Source organism: Mastomys coucha, unplaced genomic scaffold (genome assembly GCF_008632895.1).
Source record: "Mastomys coucha isolate ucsf_1 unplaced genomic scaffold, UCSF_Mcou_1 pScaffold20, whole genome shotgun sequence".
Lineage (NCBI taxonomy): Eukaryota > Metazoa > Chordata > Mammalia > Rodentia > Muridae > Mastomys > Mastomys coucha.
In genome coordinates this window covers 26,316,666-26,333,316 of record NW_022196903.1, presented here as the reverse complement: position 1 = coordinate 26,333,316, position 16,651 = coordinate 26,316,666, and positions in this window count along the sequence as shown.

The window sequence follows — 16,651 nt, the reverse complement described above, 5'->3', positions numbered from 1 at the left end:
TGTGCTTGGAGAGCTGTGTGGTATCCTCCAATTACACTGACCTGCTTGCCCGCAAACCTCAGGGCACAGACTCAGCAGGGACTGATTGTCATGGGGTCCCAGGCAGTGAGCAGAGTCACGACTCACCCTCTAGGTTTCTAGTACTCTCCACTAGTGGCGGGGGTGGGAGGTTCTTTTGATTTTTTTTTTTTTAAAGAAGTGTTTTACATTTGAGAACACTGTGATCCAACCTGTGCTTATAAATATATTGAAAATGGTTCTATACGTATGACTAAAGCATCTTCTCCTTTGTGAATGGCTAATTGAGGTTTTAAGATGGGCGATTCCAAGGCCCCTCATTGTTATGAAGATTGATACTTGCATTGCCTTGTGCGGGTTGTACCTGAAATGATACGATTGTCCCCCTACACAGGATAGCCTGGTCTCCAGAATATCACACGTTTGTATAGGGACAGACTATTAAGTGATGAATTTTCTTCATGTGTCAAATAAGTGGCGAAGGATCAAACCGGCAGCCTCAGCCCATTCTGGCAACGTAAACCCACTGAGCTAGCTAAAAATAACTTTAGTTGATTACATATTTATATGTAATTTGATGGTTGATGCCTCAAATGTACTTCAGCTGAGCAGTATAAGCAGAGGCAGGAGTTCTTGGCAACCTGTCACCTTTCAAAAAATGAAAAAAAAAAAAAAGAAAGAAAAGAAAAAAGCCATAGAATGTCAGCGTCCTTGGCCCCAGCAGACAGCAACAATGTTGGTTGGCTGTTGTTAGTGTCAGCCTTGGCTAACTACTTTTCTGTCACCATCATGTTGCCTGTATTTAGTGCTGGCTGTTTTATAACATTATAACCCCATCTGTCTGATAATTATGGAAGTGCTGGAGAGTGTTGAGCATGCTGATAAGAGCAGACTTATTCTGATGAAAATAAAGAGATCGAGGCTCAATGTGTGAGAAAAGTCGTCAAAGCCGCACGTGGGTAAGAGGAAATGGTTCATTTGTCTACATTGGAGATTGAACCCAGGGCCTCTGCAATGCTAGGCTCTGCCAGAGAGTACTGGGCTCCTCCTGAAAGAAGGAGAGACTGAAAACATTTGGGGTATACTGGTAGGCCTGTGCAATAATAAGTCATCTGCAAAAAAAAAAAAAAAAAAAAAAAAAAAAGAGGAAAAACCATCATCTTAAAAAGGGAAACTCATTTGAATGCCTCCTTAGGAGACGAGTAACAACACGGAATACTTAGACTCCAAATGCGAATTCAATGAGGGCTGAACTCCATGCAAGCATTTAGAAGCCAGGCGTGTTCTAAGATACCTGAAACCTTTGCTGAATGGGCTGGTTCTGTAGGGTCAAGGCCACTTAGATGCAAACAGCCTTCCAGTTCTCCTGTGAACTGCTAAAGGGGAAGGCACTTGGCAGTGCTCACCAACGGCTGCCTTCCCCAATTTTCAGTCTGTATTAACTGGTCTCCTTTGAACGAAGTGACCCAGTTGAATAGATTGGCAAGACAGGGAACCACTTAGGCTTAAAGCTTTGAAGGAACCAACTTAGCTTCCCAAACTTAAATCAGCCTTGGCAGCTTTGCTTATTAACCGTCTTTCAGAATTCACTGGTTTTAAAGCACATACACATCTCTGCATATTTTACTAACTCGGGCTTTTTCTCTTCTTTGCATAGTTCTTGAACATAATTTTGTATGTATGTGTATGCATGTGTATATGCATGTGTATGTATACCTGTGTGTCCTTGTTGAGGCCAGAGGACAGTCCAGGGTATTATTCTTCAGGAGTTGTCTAACTTGAGTTTTGAGACAGGGTCTCTCGCTGTGTCCTGGGACTTGCCAATTAGGATTGGCTGGTAGCCAGCAAGGCCCAGACTCCTTCAGTCTCTGCCTCTCCATCACCGGGTTTACAAGTACATGCTTCTATACCTGGCTTCTCCACATGGGAGTTAAACATATAAGGATCGAGTTTAGATAGGACCTTATTTACAGATAAGCTCTCTCCCCAGATCTTTTTTTTTAAAGCAGTAGTTTGGCACTCCATTTTCTTACTGGGTCATCTGACCCATCTTTTGCTGGACTCAGAATACTTATATTAGAGGCAGGCAGATCTCTGAGTTTGAGGCCAGAAACAAAATGAGTTCCAGCATAGCCAGGGCTACATAGAGAAATCCTGTCTCAAAAAGCTAAAAAATTAAAAAAATATATTTCTAAAAATTTATTAGATTGCCACTACAGTCTCTTTGTATGATTTTTTTAAAACTTATATCCTTGGCCAACTAGTGTTTCAACTAGTGATAGATAAGAATGCTTCCTATATCAAACATCCTACATTCCCAGTTTTTCATGGGTCTTGTTACTTTGTTTCTAGTGGTCACCGCTGTCTTTCGTCTCTAAATCTGAGGTAATACCAACCCTGATTAATATGCATGGCTGATGGAAAGATTTAATGAGAAAATGTATGTGGAAATGCTGAGAAACATTACGCTTTGTCACACTGTTCTAGTGATGAGACTACACAGAAATAAAAGGGACTGGCTAACATGTCTACCATGAATTAATAGAGAAGCTCATATTGTGCCCTTGAAAATATCTTATCAAACAAAAAATTAATTTTAATTTTAATAATTACTAGGGATTGCTCCAGTTTGTATTCTGACTGACTTCCAAATATCTAAATGTTAAGATTGGCCCCAAGGCCAGTCCTGCAGATCCAAAGCTGTAAGATCTCCATGACACAGGGCAACAACAGGATATCCAAGAGGAGTCCCTATGAGGATCCAGTATTGGTAGTGTAACAGAAGCCAGAGGCCTGGAACCAGAGAAATGCCTCATGGCAATGAACATTTACAAGAAAAGGTGTGTAGACAGACGGATATTCTGTGTGACACACTGTGACATATTACAACTTCCACAAAGAGAGGTTTTCTATGCTTTGTTTTATCTATCTATCTATCTATCTATCTATCTATCTATCTATCTATCTATATCTATCTATCTATCTATCTTTTAGGGGGTTTCAAGAGCAGAGAGTAGATACTAAGGAACAGGGAGATGAGTGGGAGTGGGGTGCATGACGTGAAACTTACAAAGAATCAATAAAAAGTTAAATTAAAAATAAAGATTGGTCCTGAGGTAGTGCTAGAATAAGGTGGTAAAATCCTTGTCAGATAGGGTCTAGTGGACCATCCTGGGATCACTGAGGGCATGCCCTCAGAAGGGAGTATGGGACCCTCACCCCTCTCTCGATTTGCTTCCTAGACATGAGAGGGAAAGTTCTCCTCTGTCTCTCACTGCTACCACAGGGTGCTGTCTCAGCACAGGCCCAAAGACTGGGGCCAAGTGGAATTTCTACAGCAAAAAGCCAAGATAAACCTTCTCTCTTGATAAGCTAATTATCTTAGGTATTTTTGTTACAATGGAGGAAAGCTAAGACAAGGCTGTTATGAAAATCAACAAAGATGTTTAATAGAAAAGCACTCAGAAACTTTTAGATGATCCCACATAAATCCAGGTCGTCACTTTCACGTCCTTTGCATTCTATTGAAAGCTCTAATTAGCCAAGTACGGCCTTGTTAAAACAAGAAAGGCTCCACATTCAACATGATTTTTACCTCAGTCTGACGAGTTATATGCAGCTCACCTTCCCAAGCTGTCCTATTCTTGGCTCCTCTTCATTTGAAAACAAAAAGAGGTCAGTCAGTGGAACACTCCTCTGCATCAGAATGAGGTATTTTTAATTATGCATTTTTATAAATAGATAAGAAGGAGATATTTAAATGAGTACACGAGGTTCCATTCCCAGTGATGCTGCTGCTCTCCCTCTGCCCTCACCCCGGTCTCCATGGTTTCTTGCATATCATTCCTGTGTTTCCGATATGCAAACAAATACAAATAGACAGCACTTCCCTGTTCATACATGAAGTCTGTTTGATTTTCCACCTCACTTTTCTCAACCTACTAGTAACATCTTGAGGGTTGAGAATGATGCTCCATGGTAGGATATTCTTTTAGTATGTGCTAGATCCTATATTCAATCCACACCACCCACAAATCAAAGTAAAATGTACATCCCTGAATATATCTTGAGAAGAAGACCTCCTATGGGAAGATACAGCATAAACACAGGACATGATGATGTTGCCCTTGATAAGAACATTATAAAATCTTGTCCTGCCACTGAAAAAATATAATTATGTGAGGGAAGATATATGTTAAGTAACCTGATTTAGCTGTTCTACAATGTATACATACACCAAAATATGGTGTATACTACAAAAGCATATAAGACTTGCATTAGACAATCAAGAAAATTACCTGAAGATAATATAAAGAAAATGAACAAATAAATAAAACAGAAAACCCAGCCTCCCCCCTTAATCTTATGTTCATTATGTCACCATAGTCAGGGGATCTCAGAAGCGGCTACTGCAAAGGATCACTCGGGCATCAAATACTGCTTCCTCTTTTTCTGGGAAATGTATCACACCCCTTCCCTCGCCCCGTGGGTTGGTGTCACTGCTGCTGCTGCTGCTGCTGCTCAGGATCAATCTCAGAGCCTTAAGTGCACATTCAACCACTGAGTGACCCCCAAAACCAAGGCTGTATTTTAATTTTCCTCTTGACTGGGTGTGGACACACAACTGAATTGCAGCAGATAAATATGAGCAGAGGACATGCGAGCCACTTCTTGGTTCAGCCCAAACCCATAAGCCCAATATACCACATTCTCTCTCACTTGCCAACAGTGTGGTAACGCCTAGAAATGACTCTGTAGGCTACACATTTGATGGAAGATGGAAGAGACACGAGGGAGAAAGCCTGGGATCTTTGAACTGTTGCTAGAAAGAATACTGCAAATCTTGGATGCTCTATGAGAACCTTCCCATATCCTTGAGTCATGAGATCACTTTTTAGGTAGACTACAGCAGCCAGTACTGTCGTCATTAACACAGACAGCAAACACTGAACACCTTTAGTTCACCCTTCTGTCTGTGTGAGTCTGTCAGCATTCTAGATACCTGGAATCTCACAAGAACTCCCACTGGACTATGAGCTCCTAGTGGGAAATGACTACCATTCACATTCATAAGGATGTGAACAAGTGTAGCGGCATATAGCTGGTGTTCAGTAAACCCTCCAGATCCTTTTGGAGGAGTGAAGGAATCCTGGGCCTCCTTCAGGGATAATGGCTTACTTTACTGCCCTAGCAGTTAGTATGACCCCACTGCTTTTTTCTGTTGTCCCTTGATCAGGCAGTCATACTTCAGTGGCTTGAAATATTAGAACGTTATTAATATGGCACTAAACCTCACCACCCTCTAACTTACACTGCTTTCTTATTGTCTTTTTTAGGCACAAGGAATAAATCTAAGCTGTCTTCAAGACAGCTTTTCAATTACTTGACAACGCCTCTTTCTACCTCTCCCATAAGAAACCCTCTGGGCTCCAGGCTAAGTAGTTTTATGTCCTTCAACTCTTCTGAGATTGTCACAACTGGAACTCTTCTGCACTCCCCTGTGCACACATAGGTCTGTCACTGTACCCTGTTCAACCTGTACTCACAGTGGAGGACCATCCTCTTGGAATGGACTGACCCGCCTGTGGTGGATCACCTGTCGCTCTCTAGGACTCTATACATTAATCAAAACAGCTCGCTGATTTTAACAGTCTTAGAGGCAGCTATGTGGCTTGGAGATCCATCTGAGCTGTCCATCTAACTTGCTATTTCCTCTTCCTACCGCAGGAAGGAGTCTCCTGCCACCAATCTCCACACCACTTCCCTATGCAATCTTAAGGCAAGTTACTTCACCTCTCTTGTACGAAAAATGAGATGGCTGGGCCACATGATGATTGAGGTTGTTTTTCACTTAGAAATCCTCTGTGTGTACAACAGGAAATTCTGGGAGAATGCATGGGCTCTGACGCAGGATCTCTCACCCATAAAGCAATGGGAGTGTAAATCTGCCTGGAGACAACAAGCTTGGGAAACAACATGAAAAACAACAGGTAGTTTTTCTCAGCCTCAGCCACATTAAACTGATACCTACTGATGCCTGGATACTGCGATCAGTCAGAAGTATATACTAGAGACAATGGACCACTGGTATAAAGTCAAGAAAAACACAGCACCAGCTAATAGTGACAAAGCACAGGAGAAATTGGGGTGTGGCTCCTGGAAACATAGTTCTGGGGGAATATACCTCCCACACTTTTTAAAACCCAAGGAATAACGACCATATAGTGGGGGGTTTCAAACTACTGAAAGCCTAGTTGGGTGCATTACCAGTTTCTTCTTCTCATTTTACACATGGTATAAGCATACCCACCTCCAAAGACCCTCAACTACTGCGTCCAAAGTGCTGTTTGCTGGGGGCATGAGATCATGTCTGTATATCTCTTGCCCTTGGACAAGTTCTTATAGAGCAGACATCTTGCTTGCTTTCAGCTGATTAATTTTTCTTGCTGTTTCCGCTGGCTAGCCCTCCCCACCACCCCCACCCACACTTCTGAGGCTGGGTCCACTTCCCACCTCAGAACAAGATTCTGCACATTATTATTTGACCTCCTTTGAAAACCTCATTGCCAGCTTTCTAACCTGATCTGGGCACATTCCCCATCGGGGCCTGCATTTCCTGTGGATGATGAGTTGGTTTCCTAGGTGACAGAGGAAAGGAATAGACCTGTTAGCTTGTGGCTTCTGACTCACTCTCTGCAATGGACGTCACAGCATCCTGGCTGAATAAGTGGATGCTGATAATAAGCTTGAGCTGAAGGTAGCAGTGGAGCCCTAATGGTTAAGACAATCAAGCTATGCTGGCTTGCCCTCCCATGAGGCGAGCCAACAGACCCCATATATTCCGGATCTAAGAAACAAACAACAAATGCCAGTCCTCCGAGCCCAGTCCTTTATAAATTCACAGTGGATTTCTGTTCTGCAATGATCTCTGGACCATTTGCTTTTCTGGGACATGGAAGAGACAGGGTTCTCTAACGCAATGGCCTGTGAAGGCCGAAAGGAGAGGTAGCAGCAAACCAAATATTCACAGAGATGACAGCTGTCTTTAAATTTTTACAGTTGTTCCCAAAGGGATAAATAAACCCACAATGGCCCGATCAGTCATTAAAGACCACAGTGAAAAATGACAGAAAAGTTAGATTTCGTGAAATTTAGACACAAGGACACACACACACACACACACACACACACACACACAGACACACACACACAAGCTTACATTTCAGCTCCTTTTTCTGTCAACTCATCCCAGCACTGCACAAAGTCAATGAAAGCTGTGTGGAACCAAAAACCTGAAGTGTTCCTTTGTTCTTCGAGTCCCAGTCAGAGCAGGCTCAATGGATTCTTAAGATTCTTGAATCCCTGAAATGACCAGCCAACCTAAAGTCCCTTCCAGGAGATAAAGCATCTTGGTTTTTCTCAGGGGCCTTGAGGGGTACTTTAAATAGCACGAGCAAGCATCTGAATGAATTAGACAGCAAATGTAGGTTAGCTTTATTTAGACAGAGAGAAGAAGAGAAAGTTGTCTGGTTCAAGGGCAGTGCAGCCTGACATGACAGCATTTCTCAGAGGAGAGGAGGCCGCTCTGGGAGAGAGAGGGATTTTGGGCAAAGAGCAAAGTTCCTTTGTAATCTCCAGGGACAGAGATGCTACACTCTTCAGCACACAAGAGCAGCATTTAAGAATGGCCGGCTAGTCACTGAAGGAAAGAGTTATAGATTTGCAATATAAAATGGGGCACAATATGTCTGAGTTCACCTTTTCCTGTTCCTGGGGGACATCATCAGAAAAAGATAAGCTTCCTGGAACATAAGCTGGGCAGGGAGTGCCTTCAGCCTCTGGGAAGCAAGGCTTCAGATCTGCAGCAGTGGCCCCTAGTTTCCACACAGGGTTAGTTACAGTCTCCCTGGGAGACCAAAACACCAGGATGTTCAAGTGCGTTCTGCAGAATGGCATGCTATATGCATACATTCTATGCACATCTTCCTGCATATTTTAATTCTCTCTAGATACCCTGTAATACCTCGCATCATATAAATGCTGTATAACTGTTGTGATGCTAGACTTTCCAGGAATCATAAAGAAATAAATCATGAATGTTCGGGATATATGCAACACCTCCCCACCCCTTCACTCCCCCCCACACACACACTGCTGCCACCTGCCACCAATATCTTGTTGGTGTTTGAATCCGAAGATTCAGGATCCATGGATACTGTGGACCAAGTAAACATCCAGATGGAGGGCCTCTGGAGATACATAAGCAATGGTGTGGGGACATTCATGCATTCACAATAAGTAAATGCTTGAGGAAACAAGTCAATAAATAGGTTTGGGTTTTTCTTGCTCCTTTTCCTCTGCAAATTTCTTTCTGAGATTATCCTCTGCAATGGCTGCTCCTTTATACGTGTGTTCTGAAAGCAAATGATGTCTAGAAGGTGAAAAAAGTTAGCATTCCGCTTGTAATGTTTGTGCCATGATGTTTAGGTCATCTTCCCCAAGTCTTTGCTGCTTTCTTCTCAGTCCGCAAAAGTCAAACGTGCTTAACAGTCCAGCGGCTACTCCCAGCTGCAGTTTTAAAGTGAAAAAGACACTAGATTTATTCATTCAAATAAATTATAATTCTGAATTAATCATTTTGAGAAAACCAATTTCTTCCCAAGACATAGTTTTGTAAAGTAACACTGAATTTACACTTAAGAAAAAAAAATCTTGGAAAAAAAATTCTAGCAAACAAACAAACTCTAAACCAAATTTTTGCAATTTACTTTTCTTTTCAATGTATTAGTTTAAGTTATGCATGTATGTGGGGCAAGAGCACTGTACAAGGGTGCACAGCACCCATGGAGGAGAGAGGTGGTCAAGCTGATGCGGCGTTGTAGATGGCTGTACGGCATCCTGTGGGTGCTGGGAAGGGCCCTCAGCAAGAACAGCATTGAGTAAGCACTGTTAAACCACTACTGTTTCTCCAGCCAGGTGGGTTGTTTTTTTTTTTTTTTCTTTTTCTTGTTTTGCTCTTTAGAGAATACAGGTTCAGTTCCCAGCTCTTACTTGCTGGCTTACAACAGTCTGTAATTCCATTTCCAAGGATTCAATACCCTCTTCTGGTTTCTGAAGGCACCAGGCACACACATACCTGGTATACATACATTCACATATGCAAAGTGCTTATATACATTAAATAAAAATTAAAAAGAAAACATCAAACTTATCACTTCTGAAAACTATGCATCTTTACAGACTGTCAAAGCCGTGTCACAGTGAAAGTGACGTAACCCTGTTGTGAAGCCAGACCTACGCTCTGAGTTGTGTGTCCACACATACTTTCTGTTCCATGCATTTCTTCCTTCAATAGCTATCAACAGAATACCCTCCACATGCGGAAAAAGCAAGGGTCCCTTAGAATTTGCCTTCTTCCTCACTGTCCACTCTTTTCTGCCTGATTGGCTCCTCTCCACTCTGTCCACCCGAGCTCTTCTCCAGTTACTCCTGCTGGTCCTACAGCACAGGCTAAAAATGTATCCAGCGGGGAAGCTCTGTTTGCACTGTAGCCAAAGTCCACTTAACTCGCCTCCTCTTTCGCTGCCAAAATCTCAACATCCTTTTAACTCTTTGTGACCCTGGCAAATGAGCTAATCATCAGAGGCCACTCCAGTTCTAGGAGCGTGACAAACTACCAATAGGTATGACTACATTTCTGAAGTAACATATTCAGATTTTTCTGAGGTCCAGATACCAAGTAGGTTCAAAAGTTCTATCATCCTTTTACAAGACTCTCTTACCTAAAGCCAAATCCTGGAACCTTTTCAAATGTGAAGTTACCAGAATCTAATCAGAAGGAAACTAAACTATTCGCTTCTTTTTAATAAAGAGACTAACATTTTTACTTGAACCAAAATGATGACTGTAGTAACGCTCGTGGGAGTGGGATCTCTCTCACTCTGACTTCATCAGCCGCATTACTATAGTTAGGATATGTTTGTTAGAACTTCTCAGCATGAGCTAATAATGAGGTTCAGTGATGCAATTTCATGACCTGTTTTTAATATTTCTAAGTTCTGCAGAATAAAACATTTACATGTAGGGACAGAACTAAGTTGTAATCAGTTGCTGATACAAAAACAAACAAGCAAAATATGGTGTAACTGTTAAGATAATGACGATCTCCTATCTTTGCTTTTCTGTGGTCTTCATGCTTGCTTGGCCAAATATGATTTCAGTAATTTCATGTCACTATAAAGAAGAAAGAATTGTAACAGTGTGTGCCGGGCAAAGTCAGACTCATACTTTTTATTTTTATTTTATGACATTTGTGTCTCTTCAGCATGACCCTGGCAGTCTTCCTCTCATGATGCAACTTCCTGCTCTGTTTTTGTTTTGACCAGGGATTGTTTCAGGCTCCCTTTCTTGAAACAGTTTGCCTGTGAGGTACTTAGCTGCCACTTTGTTTTCTGTAGCTCCATTTCTGCTCTCTGTGGCAACCCCTACACAAAAATATCTAGTATGCCGTCCAAATGCACACTCACTCATAGGCTCTCAAACACACACACACACACACACACACACACAGAGAGAGAGAAAGACTCTAGACTCTTCCATCCTCACCTTGGGGCTCACACTATTCCAACTGTTTTCTGGCTCTGTGGACAAAAGCCGTGGCTTCTAATGTCACTTCTGTGATCAGAATGGGTGCTAAGGAAGCTAAAAACACTTAGGGATCTTGGACCAAGAAGAACTTGGCCACACAGGTTAGAGATGATAGAGGTAAAGGCTTCAAGCTATCTGTCATGGGAAGAGCAGAAGAAACTGGACTGGGGTTCCTTCACCTGGAGAGATTTTTCTCTCTCCTCACAGACATGCACTGGTTCCTCAAGGCTCAGCTCACCACTCTTCAGAACTTTGCCTAAGACACCACTGACTTTGACTTGGCCTCCTGCAATCCCGGTTTAGATATTTTCTCTTCCTTCTGCCAACAAGCCATTAGATTCAAAGGTTTAGAAGCCTAGACATTGGCTACTTCAGCTTTAACCTTAGTAGCTGCTACACAGTGAGTGTCAACATGTACTCAAAGCATGACCAGAATCCATGTTCCTCTCTCATGAGAAAAAGTGACTGACTTTGGTGAAGGAGAAAGATAGGGAGGATACTAATTGGCATCCTTTCTAAGATTGGCAGAGAAGAGCTGACCTCACACCAGGGGCTAAAGATAAGAGTAACTTAGCAACAAATAACGCTGCCTGGTGACACAGCATCCTCAGCCGTGTCTTCTAGTGACTAATAAATGGGCCCAATGCTACCCACAAGAGTAGTCAGACACAATGGTACACACCTTTGACCCCAGCACTGAGGAAACAGAGGCAGGCTGTGAGCTCACTATGAGTTTAAGGTCAACCTGGACTGAATACCAAGTCAAGGCTATGTCATGAGACCCAGCCTCAAACAAACAAACAAATAAGATAAATAAACAAAAAGGAGTCTCTCGAAACCTTGCAAGATCAAGTCAGTAGAAGCAGTAGTTGTATAGAAGAAGATGACCCTAGCAAATCGAAATGCATCCTACAGCCTTTAAATCGATGGGTGAGCTCCACATCTCAGAGGATAATGTGTCAATATTTAAGTGCTCTGAGTATAAAGAGAAGGTAAGGATGAGAGGGAACTGTGTCCTCCTTCTCCTCTTCTTGCTTTTTATCACATTAAAATCCCATAATGCCCATTACAAAGGTGAACCCTGGACCTCATGGTGGGTTTGTGGGTAGGATTTCAGACACCAGAACCTGAAAACTTTGAGTGTGTCCAAGGGTCCTGTCATGGTAGATGAGGATATCTTTGATCTCCTACTTCCAAGCCTTGTCCACCTATTTCTTGTAACAGGCCACCATGGCCTTGGAGATGTAGCATAAATCTGGGTCATATGACTACCACCCTCCATAAAGACCTGGATGTCCAGGCTAGCAGACTGCTTCTAGTGTTTGCCAATGCAGGGGTCTGGGGGGACTGCTCACTTTGGCCAGGCCACTTCCCTGTTTGCAGTATATTATAGCTGTAATGGCCTTTTGCAGTGGACCCTGGGGTAACAGGACTACAAGCTTGGGATGCCGGCTCCTCACTGTGTAAAGGACTCAGTTCTTTACTGGAAAGATCCCAGTTTAATTTGCACCTACATCATATATGGTTTTATTGTCTTCCTTTTTCCACATGGAGAAAGTAGGGGTTGTAAGAATCAGAATTAGGAAGAAGTCCTGTTCCAAAACAATGTGGAACTAAGATTTGAACCTGTCTCTTTGTTACTCCCAAGAGCTATTTCCTGTTTGCCTCTTTGTCTGGATTTTTTTTTTTTTTATTTGTGACAAGCACGTGTCACCAAGCCCAACTCCAAGAGCTTTTAAGAGACAGACAGCTTTTTAACAGGACTGGAAAACAAAGACTGAACGTTGGTCAAGGAATGTAGTAGCTCAGTGGTTCGATACTTAGCATGGGTAAGGTCCTGAGTTGGATCTCCAGTTCCCAAAAGATCGAATATTATTTGGACGCTGTGGGTCACATCTGACACTGGACAGTGTGGGATGGGTAAACGACCCTTTATTCAGATTTATTATTTATTTATCAAGGTTGAGAAGTTGACACATATTTGCTGGCTGAACGACACAATGAAACAGCGTTTGGGGAAAAGGGCTTCAAGATTGGAGGAAGGGTCCACTCTGCTTGCAGGATATCCAGGGAACACCGGGAGGCAGCTCTGAGCTGTGTCGGGAGCAAGCCCAGGTGCTGGGACACTGCAGAGAAGGAAGTGTTATACTGCAGGGTGGAAGGGTTCAAACCAGTTCAGCTGAGTTCAGCTTGGGGCTGGGATAGTTGAAGGTGAAGGGGGGTTTGGGGGGTGGGTCAGGTGGGAGGGGCGGAGCCAGATCACAGTAGCTTCCACAGAAGCGGCTGACTAGAATGGGGACTTATTGGGAGTTTTTTTGAGTAGAGAAGACAACGATCCAATTAAATCCTTGATTAAAGCACTCCCAAAGTATTGCTGAATCCATCCTGACTCCTGTACACAAAGCTCACTAAGCAGAAAGATATAGGAAGTCAGTATTTTTAAGACAACACCACCACCACCAACAAAACCCTGACAAAACCACAGAAGTCCGCTTACTTCTGAAGAAAGGAAGCCAAGTTGAGCCACCTTCTCTCTTCCTCAGCCAGGAATGGCCCCATTTTCCTGACTGGAGGTCATTCACCAAAAAAACCCTAGGGCAACAAATTCAATCCCTCCTCCCCTCAGAGAAAAAAAAAATTCCAGCTGGGAAATGACAGTCGCTTCCTCTCCTTCCTGTTGGGCGGTCAGCCCAGGGAAGACTGCTGTCCTGTTCTCACCTCCGTGTACAAGACCCACTCGCTGGAGTGGGAACAGGATCCTGACGGCTTAATTGAGTTAAAAGGAAAAGTGCGGGTCCTCTAAAAGCCTCGATGACTTCAATGGCTTCTGAGAGGCACTCAGGGCTCTGAAAAACCTTGTGGTGGTGGCAGAGGCTCAGTCCCTGAGCTAGAGAGAGAAGCAAAATGAATTTCCCATAGCGCTGAATTCAGGAGCACCAAGAGCCAGCTGCCCGAGCCGGCACAAACGGCTTGTTTACATTTTTCTCTTGGGCTGAAACCCATCTATTTAAACTTTAACCAGAGGCAATTATAAACCCAGGAAAGCCAGACATGGCAGCCTGCACAGGACGAGAGTCGGATGCCAGCAGTCTGGCACCGAGTCCGGGGAAGAACGGAAGAGTATTTTGAGACAGGGGTCGAGGAAGAACCACAGAGATCTGAAAGTAAAAGGTATCCCTTAGGAGCTGGTCCTCAGAAGCTCACGGAGAAGACTGGGGTGGAGGTAGCAGGGCAGACTAGAGACAGGTTTCCCAAAGCCTACTCATGATAGCCCCGAGCTTGCCATCTTCCTTTTGCTTAGGCTGAGAATGGCCCCTTTCTCCTGATTCTGGAGACCATTCCATTTTTCCAGATCCCAAGGTGCTTTGGGTTTTTCTCTGGTTCATAGGCAGCCATTTTCTTACTGAGCTCTGATTTGGATGAGAGGAGAGGCAGAGTGTGTATGGGCTTGGGGAGCTCTGGGAGGCCTTTTTGGTAAGGATACTAACCTCATTCATGAGGGCTCTGGCCTCAAGACCGAATACCTTTGTTTCCTTCCTGGGTCAAAGTGCATTTGTCTGTCCAGGGGTTGGCAGCCAGGAGAGATAGTTCTCCCAAAAGGGCAAGCAAATTTTCCTGGCAAAGCTCTCCTGCGAGACTGGATGAGCAGCCCAGTGGTCTAGGGTATGCTCAATTTGGCAGAGGCCCCCACTAATGCCTAGAGGGAACTCATCTGATGGCTTAATATGGGTGAATCCTATGAGCCAGTGCAGAGACACAAAGCTACAGCTTCAAAGTTGATGATTTATGCTGAATTCCAGGTCTCTGGTGGGCTGGTCAATCAGTTTTTGATACATTATAAGAATTTGAGGAGCAAGGTACACCTTTAATCTTAGCACTGAGGAGAAAGAGGCAGGTAGATCTCTGCGAGTTTGAGGCCAATCCGGTCCATATAGTATGTTCCAGGACAGCCAAGTTTACATAGTAAGATGTACCTTACCCCAAAACCAGAAAAAAAAAAAAAACCAAAATTACGGAAAAAAAAATACAATTCCCCACCCCCCCTTTCATTTGAAAAATGTTACTACCAAAGTGGTGGCATTAGCTGTAGGGCCTTTACGTATTAATATTATTACATTATGAGGCCAGAGCTCTCATGAAGGAAGTTGGTTCCTTTAATAAAATGGCCCTAGAGTACTGCCTTCTCTTCCCTCTATGTGAGGGTTCAACAAAGAAGACAGATGTCTATGAATCAGAAAGTTGGACCTCACCAGATACAGAACCTGCCAGTCCTTTGATAGAGCCCTTCAGTCTCCGGAACCATGAGAAATACATTTTGTAGACTATGAGTCTCCCAATCTACAGTGCTTTGTTACAGCAGCCCAAAGCAGTAAGGCACTCATCAAATGCCTCCCACGTCAAAGAGCCTGATGTTTCTCCTAGGATGCTCATGCTGCCTCTGATTGTTTAAGCTTCTTGGTTTTGCTGTTTCTATAAAGATGCTCCTGCATCAATGCAGAAGACAAGCCTTAACTCAGATGTCATCAGCTAATCCTTAGCAGGATTCACTTTCCGTTCATTCTGACACCAGAGCCCTGTGGGAAGAAGCTCTGGGTGGGCAGAGGCCCTGGGAATTACTAGTAGGAAGCAGTGTAACAATGAGACATCTACATAAGCGCAGGGAGGAACTGCCCAAGGTCTTCCTGACTTTCTGTAAGTCCTCTTCTCAGCTCCCAGTTCTTGCCAGGGGAAGCCATTTGGGGCCCAGCCAGAGGAACACAGGTAGAGTCAGAGGATTAGCCAAACACCTCGTGATGTCCAAGGACCCTGGTTATGGTGTTCCAGGGTAAACAGGCCAAGGTCGTGGGCTTCTTTCCAGACCAGTTTGCTACCCTCCCCGGAAGGTCTGTCCTGCAGCTCTGAACCACTTTCTTGACTCTAACCAATCATCTAAAAAATTCATGATCTTGTTCCCAAGAGCCTGGATGGCTGCTTGCAAACTCATGCTGACTGGTGACAGACCTCAGGGGAATGCCTTTGTTTACATGGGGGCAGGGCACTTCTTACAAGGATGCTAACACCATTGCTGAAATTTTAGTTCTTCTAAGTTTGTATGTAGACACTATTTTCTCATTATCTGGTTCCTGGAAAGAAAGGTCAGATTCCATGCCTTCTGCAGGGTGGATCCTTGCTCTTATGGCTGCCAATGGATGGGCCAAGAGCTGCCCGAAAGGCTCAGAGGGATCTACTCGTTGCCCAACATGAGATATTATATATTGGGGGAGATATTTCATAAAACCAGACATGAAACTTCCAAAGAAAATCTAGGGAACTGTACAAATAACAAAGACAGTAAAGACTGGTGTTTAAAAATGTGTATTCAGGAACCAGGGTGTGTGATATTAACTGTAGAACTGAGCCTCCTTTCCAAGACCTCAGTTTCTTATCCACAAAATTCAGACAATAGTAATTCCCAACTCCTAGAGATGTTGTATGGGAGGTCTGAGTTACGAAAGAATTAAATGTGTTAGTAATATTTAAAATGCATAGAGGAGTGCCCGCTTCATAGCTTTGGATGGTGTGATAGTTGAGTTTGTCAATGTGGCACAACCTAGAGTCATCTGGTAAGAGAATCTTAATGAAGAGTTGGTTATGTTGGCTTGGCCTATGGGCATATTTGTGGGAGATGATCTTAATTAAATTAGTTGATATGGAAACTATCAGCCCACTATGGGCAGCACCATTCCTTAGGCAGGAGGTCTTGACCTGCATAAGAGTGGAGGAACTGAGCTGATCACAAGCAAGCATGGAATCATGAAAGCACTTATTTCTCTGCTTTTGACAGTGGACATGATATGACTAGCTGTTTTAAGTTCCTGCTACCTTGAATTCCCTGCTATGATGTATTATAACCTGGAATTGAGAGCAAAAACAAACCCTTTCTCCCCTAAGTTGCTTTTTATCAGGTTATTTTTCATAGCAACCAAAATGAAACTAGAAGGGACAG